The sequence below is a fragment of the Procambarus clarkii genome, chromosome 12 (assembly GCF_040958095.1).
Source record: "Procambarus clarkii isolate CNS0578487 chromosome 12, FALCON_Pclarkii_2.0, whole genome shotgun sequence".
NCBI lineage: Eukaryota > Metazoa > Arthropoda > Malacostraca > Decapoda > Cambaridae > Procambarus > Procambarus clarkii.
Window position 1 is genome coordinate 49131654 of NC_091161.1, and position 16345 is coordinate 49147998.

General features: G+C 40.9%; 4 pseudogenes; all 4 read left to right on the forward strand.

Moving 5' to 3' along the window:
* The first annotated feature begins 3109 nt into the window (after positions 1-3109).
* Positions 3110-4063, forward strand: LOC138364077 (pre-mRNA-splicing factor 38A pseudogene; annotated as a pseudogene).
* A 3110-nt stretch (positions 4064-7173) lies between these two features.
* On the forward strand, positions 7174-8128 carry LOC138364078 (pre-mRNA-splicing factor 38A pseudogene; annotated as a pseudogene).
* A 3109-nt stretch (positions 8129-11237) lies between these two features.
* On the forward strand, positions 11238-12191 carry LOC138364079 (pre-mRNA-splicing factor 38A pseudogene; annotated as a pseudogene).
* Positions 12192-15299: 3108 nt separating this feature from the next.
* On the forward strand, positions 15300-16253 carry LOC138364080 (pre-mRNA-splicing factor 38A pseudogene; annotated as a pseudogene).
* The last annotated feature ends 92 nt before the right edge of the window (positions 16254-16345 follow it).

The window sequence follows — 16345 nt, forward strand, 5'->3', positions numbered from 1 at the left end:
GATACCTTTTTGAGGATGTGGTAGGAGCTGACAGTGCTCCATTTGACCTGCAACCTCACTAATATCTCACTGCCCTCTCATGAGTTGACCTCACACTTGACTGCCGCCTCATGATATGAACCTCAAGCTTCCTGTGTTATCATTATATATATAATTATACACGAAGCCTTCTTTGGACTCTTGTATGTATTTGAAGACCTGTATTCACGTTTCGTTCTTATAAGAACTATGTATTAATAAACACTGTTGTAATAAATGAATGCTATTATTTACATCTCATTATTTACCATCCCAAAGAATAATATGTACCTTTATTCAAGTACAAATAAAATATTTAAATATCTTAGCGCCTGGTGCTTGGAGAGTAGCTGTGATTAGGGTCTTCATCTGGATGAAAAATGTGAAAACCATCTTAAATGTGTTTTTTGATGTTTTTGACGTTGGTCGCAGAAAGGTGACATTTATATAAGGTATTTATATAAAGTCGTTTTTAACATATAAAATACGTTAATTTCAGTCACTCAATTCATGGACCTTTGGTGCAAACGTATAACTAATGTTTTTAAACGTTTCTATTTTAAATTAAGTAAAAATGCTTAATGTATGTGGGTGGTTTTGTGCATGTGTGGGGTTGTGCTGGTCTGTGTGTGTGCGTGTACTTTTGATGTGTATGTTAAAGTGCAAATATGTAAGCACTACCATTACAAGAATAGGTGTATGGAGGTATTCCTTTTTTTTATTAATACATTAGGTACATCTGCATTTGTGCAGCTACCCTAGACTACATGAAGGGGGAGTACAGTGTCAAAAAGCTAGTTACGTGATGCTAAAAATTCCCCATCACACTGGATGGTTAGCCCGTTTTGAATGAACAGCATGTTAAAATTTATGAATGCGTCTGTGGGGTTGACCGCTGAATGTAATGGACTTGAGTCGAGGACGGGTTGGTCCTGGGACCTCTGTTGTTTAATATATATATAAATGATTTAGATTCAGGTTTGAGTAGCAACATTTGCAAATTTGCCGATGATACGAAAATCGGTAGGGAAATTAATTCGGAAGAAGACTTACTATCACTTCAAGTTGATCTAGATAGGGTTTTGAAATGGTCAAAGGATTGGCAGATGCAGTTTAATGCTGATAAATGTAAAGTTCTGAGGTTAGGTAATGATGATAGAGTTACAAGATACGAGCTAGATGGTGTTGAGATTGCGAAAGGGATCTGGGAGTTATGATTAGTAAGAATTTAAGCTGAGTAGACGCAGGCTAACAGTAAGGAAAGAGCAAGAAAAATTCTTTATAGACAGCATAGAACATTGGTATAACAATTATGGGCCTGAGAATGTACAACAGTTTTATGATGACCTCATAAATAATACCTATGAGGCCATCAAAAATAGTGAGTCACGCCAAACAAAAAGAAGTACTAGTAAACAGGTCAGACACAACCAGTACTATGATGATGCTAAACTGAAAGAGCTTAAGGAGCCATGGTAACCGAAAACCTGAAGAAAAATGGAATATTTACGAAAAATTACGAAAAATACTACAACGTTCTGGCAACACTGTGGTCCAAACCGTTTAATGATATCTTGAAAAATAACGTAGAGTCAAATTTCCCGCTGCAACTTTCGTGAATCTGGTCCTCGCGGCGTGAGTGCGCCGCGGGGTATTGTATCTTACGTTGTAGAAGTCTTATTTTTCGTAATAGCGTTGAAAATAACATGTTATGCATAAAATGAATATAAACTCACTCATTGGCAACAGTATTGTGTGAGAGAGAGGGTGGTACGTGGCTCAGGCCCTCAGTGACTGTATGTCTCTCGTGGGGAGTGGTTCTATCGCTGACGCGCTCTCACAATATCTCCCAGAACTCATGCTATTATTGTTATTTGTACTGCAATATGACTTACCAAACGAACAAGAGACAAGCATTGAAAGCTAGATGCATGCGAGCTCTCCATAGAAGGTACGAGCTGGCCGCAAATGCGTAAATCACGCATTGTCACGAGTGACCGCGAGTAGAGTAACTTGTCGCGCGCGCTACGCAACTCCAACTTTTACAACTAGATCTGGTTTCACAGCCTTTATTTATTATTCAATTTACATGAAACTTGCACACTATATGTAGAGTTTACGCCTCTAAAAACTTACGTCATTATTCTTATCTACGTAGATTTATTGATTTTATAAATAATGATACACTTCATTTTGTTGCATACGTTTTTGGGAAACTTTTAAAAATCTGTATTTAGGAAAGACTTGGGTAAATACTGGTTCAGTAACAGGGTTGTTGATTTGTGGAACCAATTGCCACGTAACATTGTGGAGGTGGGGTCTCTCGATTGTTTCAAGCATGGGTTGGACATGTATATGAGTGGGATTGGGTGGTTATAAATAGGAAGCTGTGTTGTATGGGCCAATAGGCCTTCTGCAGTTGCCTTTGTTCTATGTTCTTATGTTTACAAGTGGATTGATGGACACAACAAACGGGATAATAATAGGGTATTAAAAGTATCAACACAAGACAGAACACGAAACAATGGGTATAAATTGGATAAATTTAGATTTAGGAAAGACTTGGGTAAATACTGGTTCAGTAACAGGGTTGTTGATTTGTGGAACCAATTACCGCATAACGTGGTGGAGGTGGTGTCCCTCGATTGTTTCAAGCGCGGGTTGGACATGTTTATGAGTGGGATTGGGTGGTTATAAATAGGAGCTGCCTCGTACGGGCCAATAGGCCTTCTGCAGTTATCTTTGTTTTTATATTCATATGCTCTCATAATCTTGCTCCTCCCCACCCGTCTTCTATCCCTCACTGACACCTGACTCCTACCCTCTTCTCTAGGACACTAATAAATACGCCTCCATCCTAAACATGGCACACCATCTGGTCACCACTTGGTCCGGGAGACATCTCCCGTCACGCAGGGTGCAGTCGCACCTCCACAGATCTCCAGTATCATCTATTGATACTGGAAATGGCTCAAAAGGGCCACCACTTACGGGCTATTCATGCCCGTGCCACCTTTTGGGTGGCTTAATCTTCTCTCTCTCTCTCTCTCATCAATCAATCTGAACATGGCCTCTGTAATCAGTAGGCGACATGGCCAACCGCACGATCAGGGAAGCCCGGGCCACTCACGGCACAAACCCCCAGTATTTAGTTGAGAAAATTATAAGAACTAGGATATACGACTCTAGATACTGGAAAGAAGAATGCTTTGCCCTCTCGGCGGAATTACTAGTCGACAAAGCAATAGCCCTCAGGTGTATTGGTGGTGTTCACGGAGCCAACAGCATACCCACGCCATTCCTATGTCTCGTGCTAAAGATGCTCCAGATCCAACCTGAGACTGACATAATTATAGAATTCATCACACAAGAGGATTTTAAGTATGCTCGTGCTTTGGGGGCATTTTACTTGAGACTTGTATGTGGATCACTGAATTGTTACAAGTACCTGGAACCTCTCCTTAATGACTTTAGGAAACTACGCGTTATTGACCGTTCCGGCCAGTTCCAGTTTACTCACATGGATGAATATATTGATTGTTTATTAAGAGATGAATGTTCATGTGATATAATTTTACCGAGGATCCAAAAGAGACCGATTCATGAAGCCAACAACGAGCTTAAAGGTCGAGTATCCGTATTAAATGATGATTTGGACAACCACGAGAGGGAAAGTGATGAGGAGGACATCTTTCCTCCACCAAGACCAAGAAATGATCCAGTAGAGCCATCCCGAACAACACTCTGTGACGACCAGGATGGCAGAGGCCACTCTAGCTCCCCACACCGAGGCCTTCCATGTGACAGAGAAAGAGAAAAGCTTCGCAGAAGTCACTCACAGAAGACAGATCATGAAAGAGGCAAGGAAAGGTCGAGAAAGAGACATCGCAGCAGATCAGAACAACGTCAGCGACGAGGATCTCCAGCCCATCGTCCCCATCACCGAAAAAATCGTGGAGAAAGAGAATCAAATAGAGAGAGAGGAAGGGATTGGAATCGTTGTGAACGCAAAGGAAAACAATATCGCAGTGGACGTAGTAAATGAGATACCTTTTTGAGGATGTGGTAGGAGCTGACAGTGCTCCATTTGACCTGCAACCTCACTAATATCTCACTGCCCTCTCATGAGTTGACCTCACACTTGACTGCCGCCTCATGATATGAACCTCAAGCTTCCTGTGTTATCATTATATATATAATTATACACGAAGCCTTCTTTGGACTCTTGTATGTATTTGAAGACCTGTATTCACGTTTCTGTCTTATAAGAACTATGTATTAATAAACACTGTTGTAATAAATGAATGCTATTATTTACATCTCATTATTTACCATCCCAAAGAATAATATGTACCTTTATTCAAGTACAAATAAAATATTTAAATATCTTAGCGCCTGGTGCTTGGAGAGTAGCTGTGATTAGGGTCTTCATCTGGATGAAAAATGTGAAAACCATCTTAAATGTGTTTTTTGATGTTTTTGACGTTGGTCGCAGAAAGGTGACATTTATATAAGGTATTTATATAAAGTCGTTTTTAACATATAAAATACGTTAATTTCAGTCACTCAATTCATGGACCTTTGGTGCAAACGTATAACTAATGTTTTTAAACGTTTCTATTTTAAATTAAGTAAAAATGCTTAATGTATGTGGGTGGTTTTGTGCATGTGTGGGGTTGTGCTGGTCTGTGTGTGTGCGTGTACTTTTGATGTGTATGTTAAAGTGCAAATATGTAAGCACTACCATTACAAGAATAGGTGTATGGAGGTATTCCTTTTTTTTATTAATACATTAGGTACATCTGCATTTGTGCAGCTACCCTAGACTACATGAAGGGGGAGTACAGTGTCAAAAAGCTAGTTACGTGATGCTAAAAATTCCCCATCACACTGGATGGTTAGCCCGTTTTGAATGAACAGCATGTTAAAATTTATGAATGCGTCTGTGGGGTTGACCGCTGAATGTAATGGACTTGAGTCGAGGACGGGTTGGTCCTGGGACCTCTGTTGTTTAATATATATATAAATGATTTAGATTCAGGTTTGAGTAGCAACATTTGCAAATTTGCCGATGATACGAAAATCGGTAGGGAAATTAATTCGGAAGAAGACTTACTATCACTTCAAGTTGATCTAGATAGGGTTTTGAAATGGTCAAAGGATTGGCAGATGCAGTTTAATGCTGATAAATGTAAAGTTCTGAGGTTAGGTAATGATGATAGAGTTACAAGATACGAGCTAGATGGTGTTGAGATTGCGAAAGGGATCTGGGAGTTATGATTAGTAAGAATTTAAGCTGAGTAGACGCAGGCTAACAGTAAGGAAAGAGCAAGAAAAATTCTTTATAGACAGCATAGAACATTGGTATAACAATTATGGGCCTGAGAATGTACAACAGTTTTATGATGACCTCATAAATAATACCTATGAGGCCATCAAAAATAGTGAGTCACGCCAAACAAAAAGAAGTACTAGTAAACAGGTCAGACACAACCAGTACTATGATGATGCTAAACTGAAAGAGCTTAAGGAGCCATGGTAACCGAAAACCTGAAGAAAAATGGAATATTTACGAAAAATTACGAAAAATACTACAACGTTCTGGCAACACTGTGGTCCAAACCGTTTAATGATATCTTGAAAAATAACGTAGAGTCAAATTTCCCGCTGCAACTTTCGTGAATCTGGTCCTCGCGGCGTGAGTGCGCCGCGGGGTATTGTATCTTACGTTGTAGAAGTCTTATTTTTCGTAATAGCGTTGAAAATAACATGTTATGCATAAAATGAATATAAACTCACTCATTGGCAACAGTATTGTGTGAGAGAGAGGGTGGTACGTGGCTCAGGCCCTCAGTGACTGTATGTCTCTCGTGGGGAGTGGTTCTATCGCTGACGCGCTCTCACAATATCTCCCAGAACTCATGCTATTATTGTTATTTGTACTGCAATATGACTTACCAAACGAACAAGAGACAAGCATTGAAAGCTAGATGCATGCGAGCTCTCCATAGAAGGTACGAGCTGGCCGCAAATGCGTAAATCACGCATTGTCACGAGTGACCGCGAGTAGAGTAACTTGTCGCGCGCGCTACGCAACTCCAACTTTTACAACTAGATCTGGTTTCACAGCCTTTATTTATTATTCAATTTACATGAAACTTGCACACTATATGTAGAGTTTACGCCTCTAAAAACTTACGTCATTATTCTTATCTACGTAGATTTATTGATTTTATAAATAATGATACACTTCATTTTGTTGCATACGTTTTTGGGAAACTTTTAAAAATCTGTATTTAGGAAAGACTTGGGTAAATACTGGTTCAGTAACAGGGTTGTTGATTTGTGGAACCAATTGCCACGTAACATTGTGGAGGTGGGGTCTCTCGATTGTTTCAAGCATGGGTTGGACATGTATATGAGTGGGATTGGGTGGTTATAAATAGAAGCTGTGTTCGTATGGGCCAATAGGCCTTCTGCAGTTGCCTTTGTTCTATGTTCTTATGTTTACAAGTGGATTGATGGACACAACAAACGGGATAATAATAGGGTATTAAAAGTATCAACACAAGACAGAACACGAAACAATGGGTATAAATTGGATAAATTTAGATTTAGGAAAGACTTGGGTAAATACTGGTTCAGTAACAGGGTTGTTGATTTGTGGAACCAATTACCGCATAACGTGGTGGAGGTGGTGTCCCTCGATTGTTTCAAGCGCGGGTTGGACATGTTTATGAGTGGGATTGGGTGGTTATAAATAGGAGCTGCCTCGTACGGGCCAATAGGCCTTCTGCAGTTATCTTTGTTTTTATATTCATATGCTCTCATAATCTTGCTCCTCCCCACCCGTCTTCTATCCCTCACTGACACCTGACTCCTACCCTCTTCTCTAGGACACTAATAAATACGCCTCCATCCTAAACATGGCACACCATCTGGTCACCACTTGGTCCGGGAGACATCTCCCGTCACGCAGGGTGCAGTCGCACCTCCACAGATCTCCAGTATCATCTATTGATACTGGAAATGGCTCAAAAGGGCCACCACTTACGGGCTATTCATGCCCGTGCCACCTTTTGGGTGGCTTAATCTTCTCTCTCTCTCTCTCTCATCAATCAATCTGAAACATGGCCTCTGTAATCAGTAGGCGACATGGCCAACCGCACGATCAGGGAAGCCCGGGCCACTCACGGCACAAACCCCCAGTATTTAGTTGAGAAAATTATAAGAACTAGGATATACGACTCTAGATACTGGAAAGAAGAATGCTTTGCCCTCTCGGCGGAATTACTAGTCGACAAAGCAATAGCCCTCAGGTGTATTGGTGGTGTTCACGGAGCCAACAGCATACCCACGCCATTCCTATGTCTCGTGCTAAAGATGCTCCAGATCCAACCTGAGACTGACATAATTATAGAATTCATCACACAAGAGGATTTTAAGTATGCTCAGTGCTTTGGGGGCATTTTACTTGAGACTTGTATGTGGATCACTGAATTGTTACAAGTACCTGGAACCTCTCCTTAATGACTTTAGGAAACTACGCGTTATTGACCGTTCCGGCCAGTTCCAGTTTACTCACATGGATGAATATATTGATTGTTTATTAAGAGATGAATGTTCATGTGATATAATTTTACCGAGGATCCAAAAGAGACCGATTCATGAAGCCAACAACGAGCTTAAAGGTCGAGTATCCGTATTAAATGATGATTTGGACAACCACGAGAGGGAAAGTGATGAGGAGGACATCTTTCCTCCACCAAGACCAAGAAATGATCCAGTAGAGCCATCCCGAACAACACTCTGTGACGACCAGGATGGCAGAGGCCACTCTAGCTCCCCACACCGAGGCCTTCCATGTGACAGAGAAAGAGAAAAGCTTCGCAGAAGTCACTCACAGAAGACAGATCATGAAAGAGGCAAGGAAAGGTCGAGAAAGAGACATCGCAGCAGATCAGAACAACGTCAGCGACGAGGATCTCCAGCCCATCGTCCCCATCACCGAAAAAATCGTGGAGAAAGAGAATCAAATAGAGAGAGAGGAAGGGATTGGAATCGTTGTGAACGCAAAGGAAAACAATATCGCAGTGGACGTAGTAAATGAGATACCTTTTTGAGGATGTGGTAGGAGCTGACAGTGCTCCATTTGACCTGCAACCTCACTAATATCTCACTGCCCTCTCATGAGTTGACCTCACACTTGACTGCCGCCTCATGATATGAACCTCAAGCTTCCTGTGTTATCATTATATATATAATTATACACGAAGCCTTCTTTGGACTCTTGTATGTATTTGAAGACCTGTATTCACGTTTCTGTCTTATAAGAACTATGTATTAATAAACACTGTTGTAATAAATGAATGCTATTATTTACATCTCATTATTTACCATCCCAAAGAATAATATGTACCTTTATTCAAGTACAAATAAAATATTTAAATATCTTAGCGCCTGGTGCTTGGAGAGTAGCTGTGATTAGGGTCTTCATCTGGATGAAAAATGTGAAAACCATCTTAAATGTGTTTTTTGATGTTTTTGACGTTGGTCGCAGAAAGGTGACATTTATATAAGGTATTTATATAAAGTCGTTTTTAACATATAAAATACGTTAATTTCAGTCACTCAATTCATGGACCTTTGGTGCAAACGTATAACTAATGTTTTTAAACGTTTCTATTTTAAATTAAGTAAAAATGCTTAATGTATGTGGGTGGTTTTGTGCATGTGTGGGGTTGTGCTGGTCTGTGTGTGTGCGTGTACTTTTGATGTGTATGTTAAAGTGCAAATATGTAAGCACTACCATTACAAGAATAGGTGTATGGAGGTATTCCTTTTTTTTATTAATACATTAGGTACATCTGCATTTGTGCAGCTACCCTAGACTACATGAAGGGGGAGTACAGTGTCAAAAAGCTAGTTACGTGATGCTAAAAATTCCCCATCACACTGGATGGTTAGCCCGTTTTGAATGAACAGCATGTTAAAATTTATGAATGCGTCTGTGGGGTTGACCGCTGAATGTAATGGACTTGAGTCGAGGACGGGTTGGTCCTGGGACCTCTGTTGTTTAATATATATATAAATGATTTAGATTCAGGTTTGAGTAGCAACATTTGCAAATTTGCCGATGATACGAAAATCGGTAGGGAAATTAATTCGGAAGAAGACTTACTATCACTTCAAGTTGATCTAGATAGGGTTTTGAAATGGTCAAAGGATTGGCAGATGCAGTTTAATGCTGATAAATGTAAAGTTCTGAGGTTAGGTAATGATGATAGAGTTACAAGATACGAGCTAGATGGTGTTGAGATTGCGAAAGGGATCTGGGAGTTATGATTAGTAAGAATTTAAGCTGAGTAGACGCAGGCTAACAGTAAGGAAAGAGCAAGAAAAATTCTTTATAGACAGCATAGAACATTGGTATAACAATTATGGGCCTGAGAATGTACAACAGTTTTATGATGACCTCATAAATAATACCTATGAGGCCATCAAAAATAGTGAGTCACGCCAAACAAAAAGAAGTACTAGTAAACAGGTCAGACACAACCAGTACTATGATGATGCTAAACTGAAAGAGCTTAAGGAGCCATGGTAACCGAAAACCTGAAGAAAAATGGAATATTTACGAAAAATTACGAAAAATACTACAACGTTCTGGCAACACTGTGGTCCAAACCGTTTAATGATATCTTGAAAAATAACGTAGAGTCAAATTTCCCGCTGCAACTTTCGTGAATCTGGTCCTCGCGGCGTGAGTGCGCCGCGGGGTATTGTATCTTACGTTGTAGAAGTCTTATTTTTCGTAATAGCGTTGAAAATAACATGTTATGCATAAAATGAATATAAACTCACTCATTGGCAACAGTATTGTGTGAGAGAGAGGGTGGTACGTGGCTCAGGCCCTCAGTGACTGTATGTCTCTCGTGGGGAGTGGTTCTATCGCTGACGCGCTCTCACAATATCTCCCAGAACTCATGCTATTATTGTTATTTGTACTGCAATATGACTTACCAAACGAACAAGAGACAAGCATTGAAAGCTAGATGCATGCGAGCTCTCCATAGAAGGTACGAGCTGGCCGCAAATGCGTAAATCACGCATTGTCACGAGTGACCGCGAGTAGAGTAACTTGTCGCGCGCGCTACGCAACTCCAACTTTTACAACTAGATCTGGTTTCACAGCCTTTATTTATTATTCAATTTACATGAAACTTGCACACTATATGTAGAGTTTACGCCTCTAAAAACTTACGTCATTATTCTTATCTACGTAGATTTATTGATTTTATAAATAATGATACACTTCATTTTGTTGCATACGTTTTTGGGAAACTTTTAAAAATCTGTATTTAGGAAAGACTTGGGTAAATACTGGTTCAGTAACAGGGTTGTTGATTTGTGGAACCAATTGCCACGTAACATTGTGGAGGTGGGGTCTCTCGATTGTTTCAAGCATGGGTTGGACATGTATATGAGTGGGATTGGGTGGTTATAAATAGGAAGCTGTCTCGTATGGGCCAATAGGCCTTCTGCAGTTGCCTTTGTTCTATGTTCTTATGTTTACAAGTGGATTGATGGACACAACAAACGGGATAATAATAGGGTATTAAAAGTATCAACACAAGACAGAACACGAAACAATGGGTATAAATTGGATAAATTTAGATTTAGGAAAGACTTGGGTAAATACTGGTTCAGTAACAGGGTTGTTGATTTGTGGAACCAATTACCGCATAACGTGGTGGAGGTGGTGTCCCTCGATTGTTTCAAGCGCGGGTTGGACATGTTTATGAGTGGGATTGGGTGGTTATAAATAGGAGCTGCCTCGTACGGGCCAATAGGCCTTCTGCAGTTATCTTTGTTTTTATATTCATATGCTCTCATAATCTTGCTCCTCCCCACCCGTCTTCTATCCCTCACTGACACCTGACTCCTACCCTCTTCTCTAGGACACTAATAAATACGCCTCCATCCTAAACATGGCACACCATCTGGTCACCACTTGGTCCGGGAGACATCTCCCGTCACGCAGGGTGCAGTCGCACCTCCACAGATCTCCAGTATCATCTATTGATACTGGAAATGGCTCAAAAGGGCCACCACTTACGGGCTATTCATGCCCGTGCCACCTTTTGGGTGGCTTAATCTTCTCTCTCTCTCTCTCTCATCAATCAATCTGAACATGGCCTCTGTAATCAGTAGGCGACATGGCCAACCGCACGATCAGGGAAGCCCGGGCCACTCACGGCACAAACCCCCAGTATTTAGTTGAGAAAATTATAAGAACTAGGATATACGACTCTAGATACTGGAAAGAAGAATGCTTTGCCCTCTCGGCGGAATTACTAGTCGACAAAGCAATAGCCCTCAGGTGTATTGGTGGTGTTCACGGAGCCAACAGCATACCCACGCCATTCCTATGTCTCGTGCTAAAGATGCTCCAGATCCAACCTGAGACTGACATAATTATAGAATTCATCACACAAGAGGATTTTAAGTATGCTCATGCTTTGGGGGCATTTTACTTGAGACTTGTATGTGGATCACTGAATTGTTACAAGTACCTGGAACCTCTCCTTAATGACTTTAGGAAACTACGCGTTATTGACCGTTCCGGCCAGTTCCAGTTTACTCACATGGATGAATATATTGATTGTTTATTAAGAGATGAATGTTCATGTGATATAATTTTACCGAGGATCCAAAAGAGACCGATTCATGAAGCCAACAACGAGCTTAAAGGTCGAGTATCCGTATTAAATGATGATTTGGACAACCACGAGAGGGAAAGTGATGAGGAGGACATCTTTCCTCCACCAAGACCAAGAAATGATCCAGTAGAGCCATCCCGAACAACACTCTGTGACGACCAGGATGGCAGAGGCCACTCTAGCTCCCCACACCGAGGCCTTCCATGTGACAGAGAAAGAGAAAAGCTTCGCAGAAGTCACTCACAGAAGACAGATCATGAAAGAGGCAAGGAAAGGTCGAGAAAGAGACATCGCAGCAGATCAGAACAACGTCAGCGACGAGGATCTCCAGCCCATCGTCCCCATCACCGAAAAAATCGTGGAGAAAGAGAATCAAATAGAGAGAGAGGAAGGGATTGGAATCGTTGTGAACGCAAAGGAAAACAATATCGCAGTGGACGTAGTAAATGAGATACCTTTTTGAGGATGTGGTAGGAGCTGACAGTGCTCCATTTGACCTGCAACCTCACTAATATCTCACTGCCCTCTCATGAGTTGACCTCACACTTGACTGCCGCCTCATGATATGAACCTCAAGCTTCCTGTGTTATCATTATATATATAATTATACACGAAGCCTTCTTTGGACTCTTGTATGTATTTGAAGACCTGTATTCACGTTTCTGTCTTATAAGAACTATGTATTAATAAACACTGTTGTAATAAATGAATGCTATTATTTACATCTCATTATTTACCATCCCAAAGAATAATATGTACCTTTATTCAAGTACAAATAAAATATTTAAATATCTTAGCGCCTGGTGCTTGGAGAGTAGCTGTGATTAGGGTCTTCATCTGGATGAAAAATGTGAAAACCATCTTAAATGTGTTTTTTGATGTTTTTGACGTTGGTCGCAGAAAGGTGACATTTATATAAGGTATTTATATAAAGTCGTTTTTAACATATAAAATACGTTAATTTCAGTCACTCAATTCATGGACCTTTGGTGCAAACGTATAACTAATGTTTTTAAACGTTTCTATTTTAAATTAAGTAAAAATGCTTAATGTATGTGGGTGGTTTTGTGCATGTGTGGGGTTGTGCTGGTCTGTGTGTGTGCGTGTACTTTTGATGTGTATGTTAAAGTGCAAATATGTAAGCACTACCATTACAAGAATAGGTGTATGGAGGTATTCCTTTTTTTTATTAATACATTAGGTACATCTGCATTTGTGCAGCTACCCTAGACTACATGAAGGGGGAGTACAGTGTCAAAAAGCTAGTTACGTGATGCTAAAAATTCCCCATCACACTGGATGGTTAGCCCGTTTTGAATGAACAGCATGTTAAAATTTATGAATGCGTCTGTGGGGTTGACCGCTGAATGTAATGGACTTGAGTCGAGGACGGGTTGGTCCTGGGACCTCTGTTGTTTAATATATATATAAATGATTTAGATTCAGGTTTGAGTAGCAACATTTGCAAATTTGCCGATGATACGAAAATCGGTAGGGAAATTAATTCGGAAGAAGACTTACTATCACTTCAAGTTGATCTAGATAGGGTTTTGAAATGGTCAAAGGATTGGCAGATGCAGTTTAATGCTGATAAATGTAAAGTTCTGAGGTTAGGTAATGATGATAGAGTTACAAGATACGAGCTAGATGGTGTTGAGATTGCGAAAGGGATCTGGGAGTTATGATTAGTAAGAATTTAAGCTGAGTAGACGCAGGCTAACAGTAAGGAAAGAGCAAGAAAAATTCTTTATAGACAGCATAGAACATTGGTATAACAATTATGGGCCTGAGAATGTACAACAGTTTTATGATGACCTCATAAATAATACCTATGAGGCCATCAAAAATAGTGAGTCACGCCAAACAAAAAGAAGTACTAGTAAACAGGTCAGACACAACCAGTACTATGATGATGCTAAACTGAAAGAGCTTAAGGAGCCATGGTAACCGAAAACCTGAAGAAAAATGGAATATTTACGAAAAATTACGAAAAATACTACAACGTTCTGGCAACACTGTGGTCCAAACCGTTTAATGATATCTTGAAAAATAACGTAGAGTCAAATTTCCCGCTGCAACTTTCGTGAATCTGGTCCTCGCGGCGTGAGTGCGCCGCGGGGTATTGTATCTTACGTTGTAGAAGTCTTATTTTTCGTAATAGCGTTGAAAATAACATGTTATGCATAAAATGAATATAAACTCACTCATTGGCAACAGTATTGTGTGAGAGAGAGGGTGGTACGTGGCTCAGGCCCTCAGTGACTGTATGTCTCTCGTGGGGAGTGGTTCTATCGCTGACGCGCTCTCACAATATCTCCCAGAACTCATGCTATTATTGTTATTTGTACTGCAATATGACTTACCAAACGAACAAGAGACAAGCATTGAAAGCTAGATGCATGCGAGCTCTCCATAGAAGGTACGAGCTGGCCGCAAATGCGTAAATCACGCATTGTCACGAGTGACCGCGAGTAGAGTAACTTGTCGCGCGCGCTACGCAACTCCAACTTTTACAACTAGATCTGGTTTCACAGCCTTTATTTATTATTCAATTTACATGAAACTTGCACACTATATGTAGAGTTTACGCCTCTAAAAACTTACGTCATTATTCTTATCTACGTAGATTTATTGATTTTATAAATAATGATACACTTCATTTTGTTGCATACGTTTTTGGGAAACTTTTAAAAATCTGTATTTAGGAAAGACTTGGGTAAATACTGGTTCAGTAACAGGGTTGTTGATTTGTGGAACCAATTGCCACGTAACATTGTGGAGGTGGGGTCTCTCGATTGTTTCAAGCATGGGTTGGACATGTATATGAGTGGGATTGGGTGGTTATAAATAGGAGCTGTCTCGTATGGGCCAATAGGCCTTCTGCAGTTGCCTTTGTTCTATGTTCTTATGTTTACAAGTGGATTGATGGACACAACAAACGGGATAATAATAGGGTATTAAAAGTATCAACACAAGACAGAACACGAAACAATGGGTATAAATTGGATAAATTTAGATTTAGGAAAGACTTGGGTAAATACTGGTTCAGTAACAGGGTTGTTGATTTGTGGAACCAATTACCGCATAACGTGGTGGAGGTGGTGTCCCTCGATTGTTTCAAGCGCGGGTTGGACATGTTTATGAGTGGGATTGGGTGGTTATAAATAGGAGCTGCCTCGTACGGGCCAATAGGCCTTCTGCAGTTATCTTTGTTTTTATATTCATATGCTCTCATAATCTTGCTCCTCCCCACCCGTCTTCTATCCCTCACTGACACCTGACTCCTACCCTCTTCTCTAGGACACTAATAAATACGCCTCCATCCTAAACATGGCACACCATCTGGTCACCACTTGGTCCGGGAGACATCTCCCGTCACGCAGGGTGCAGTCGCACCTCCACAGATCTCCAGTATCATCTATTGATACTGGAAATGGCTCAAAAGGGCCACCACTTACGGGCTATTCATGCCCGTGCCACCTTTTGGGTGGCTTAATCTTCTCTCTCTCTCTCTCTCATCAATCAATCTAAACATGGCCTCTGTAATCAGTAGGCGACATGGCCAACCGCACGATCAGGGAAGCCCGGGCCACTCACGGCACAAACCCCCAGTATTTAGTTGAGAAAATTATAAGAACTAGGATATACGACTCTAGATACTGGAAAGAAGAATGCTTTGCCCTCTCGGCGGAATTACTAGTCGACAAAGCAATAGCCCTCAGGTGTATTGGTGGTGTTCACGGAGCCAACAGCATACCCACGCCATTCCTATGTCTCGTGCTAAAGATGCTCCAGATCCAACCTGAGACTGACATAATTATAGAATTCATCACACAAGAGGATTTTAAGTATGCTCGTGCTTTGGGGGCATTTTACTTGAGACTTGTATGTGGATCACTGAATTGTTACAAGTACCTGGAACCTCTCCTTAATGACTTTAGGAAACTACGCGTTATTGACCGTTCCGGCCAGTTCCAGTTTACTCACATGGATGAATATATTGATTGTTTATTAAGAGATGAATGTTCATGTGATATAATTTTACCGAGGATCCAAAAGAGACCGATTCATGAAGCCAACAACGAGCTTAAAGGTCGAGTATCCGTATTAAATGATGATTTGGACAACCACGAGAGGGAAAGTGATGAGGAGGACATCTTTCCTCCACCAAGACCAAGAAATGATCCAGTAGAGCCATCCCGAACAACACTCTGTGACGACCAGGATGGCAGAGGCCACTCTAGCTCCCCACACCGAGGCCTTCCATGTGACAGAGAAAGAGAAAAGCTTCGCAGAAGTCACTCACAGAAGACAGATCATGAAAGAGGCAAGGAAAGGTCGAGAAAGAGACATCGCAGCAGATCAGAACAACGTCAGCGACGAGGATCTCCAGCCCATCGTCCCCATCACCGAAAAAATCGTGGAGAAAGAGAATCAAATAGAGAGAGAGGAAGGGATTGGAATCGTTGTGAACGCAAAGGAAAACAATATCGCAGTGGACGTAGTAAATGAGATACCTTTTTGAGGATGTGGTAGGAGCTGACAGTGCTCCATTTGACCTGCAACCTCACTAATATCTCACTGCCCTCTCATGAGTTGACCTC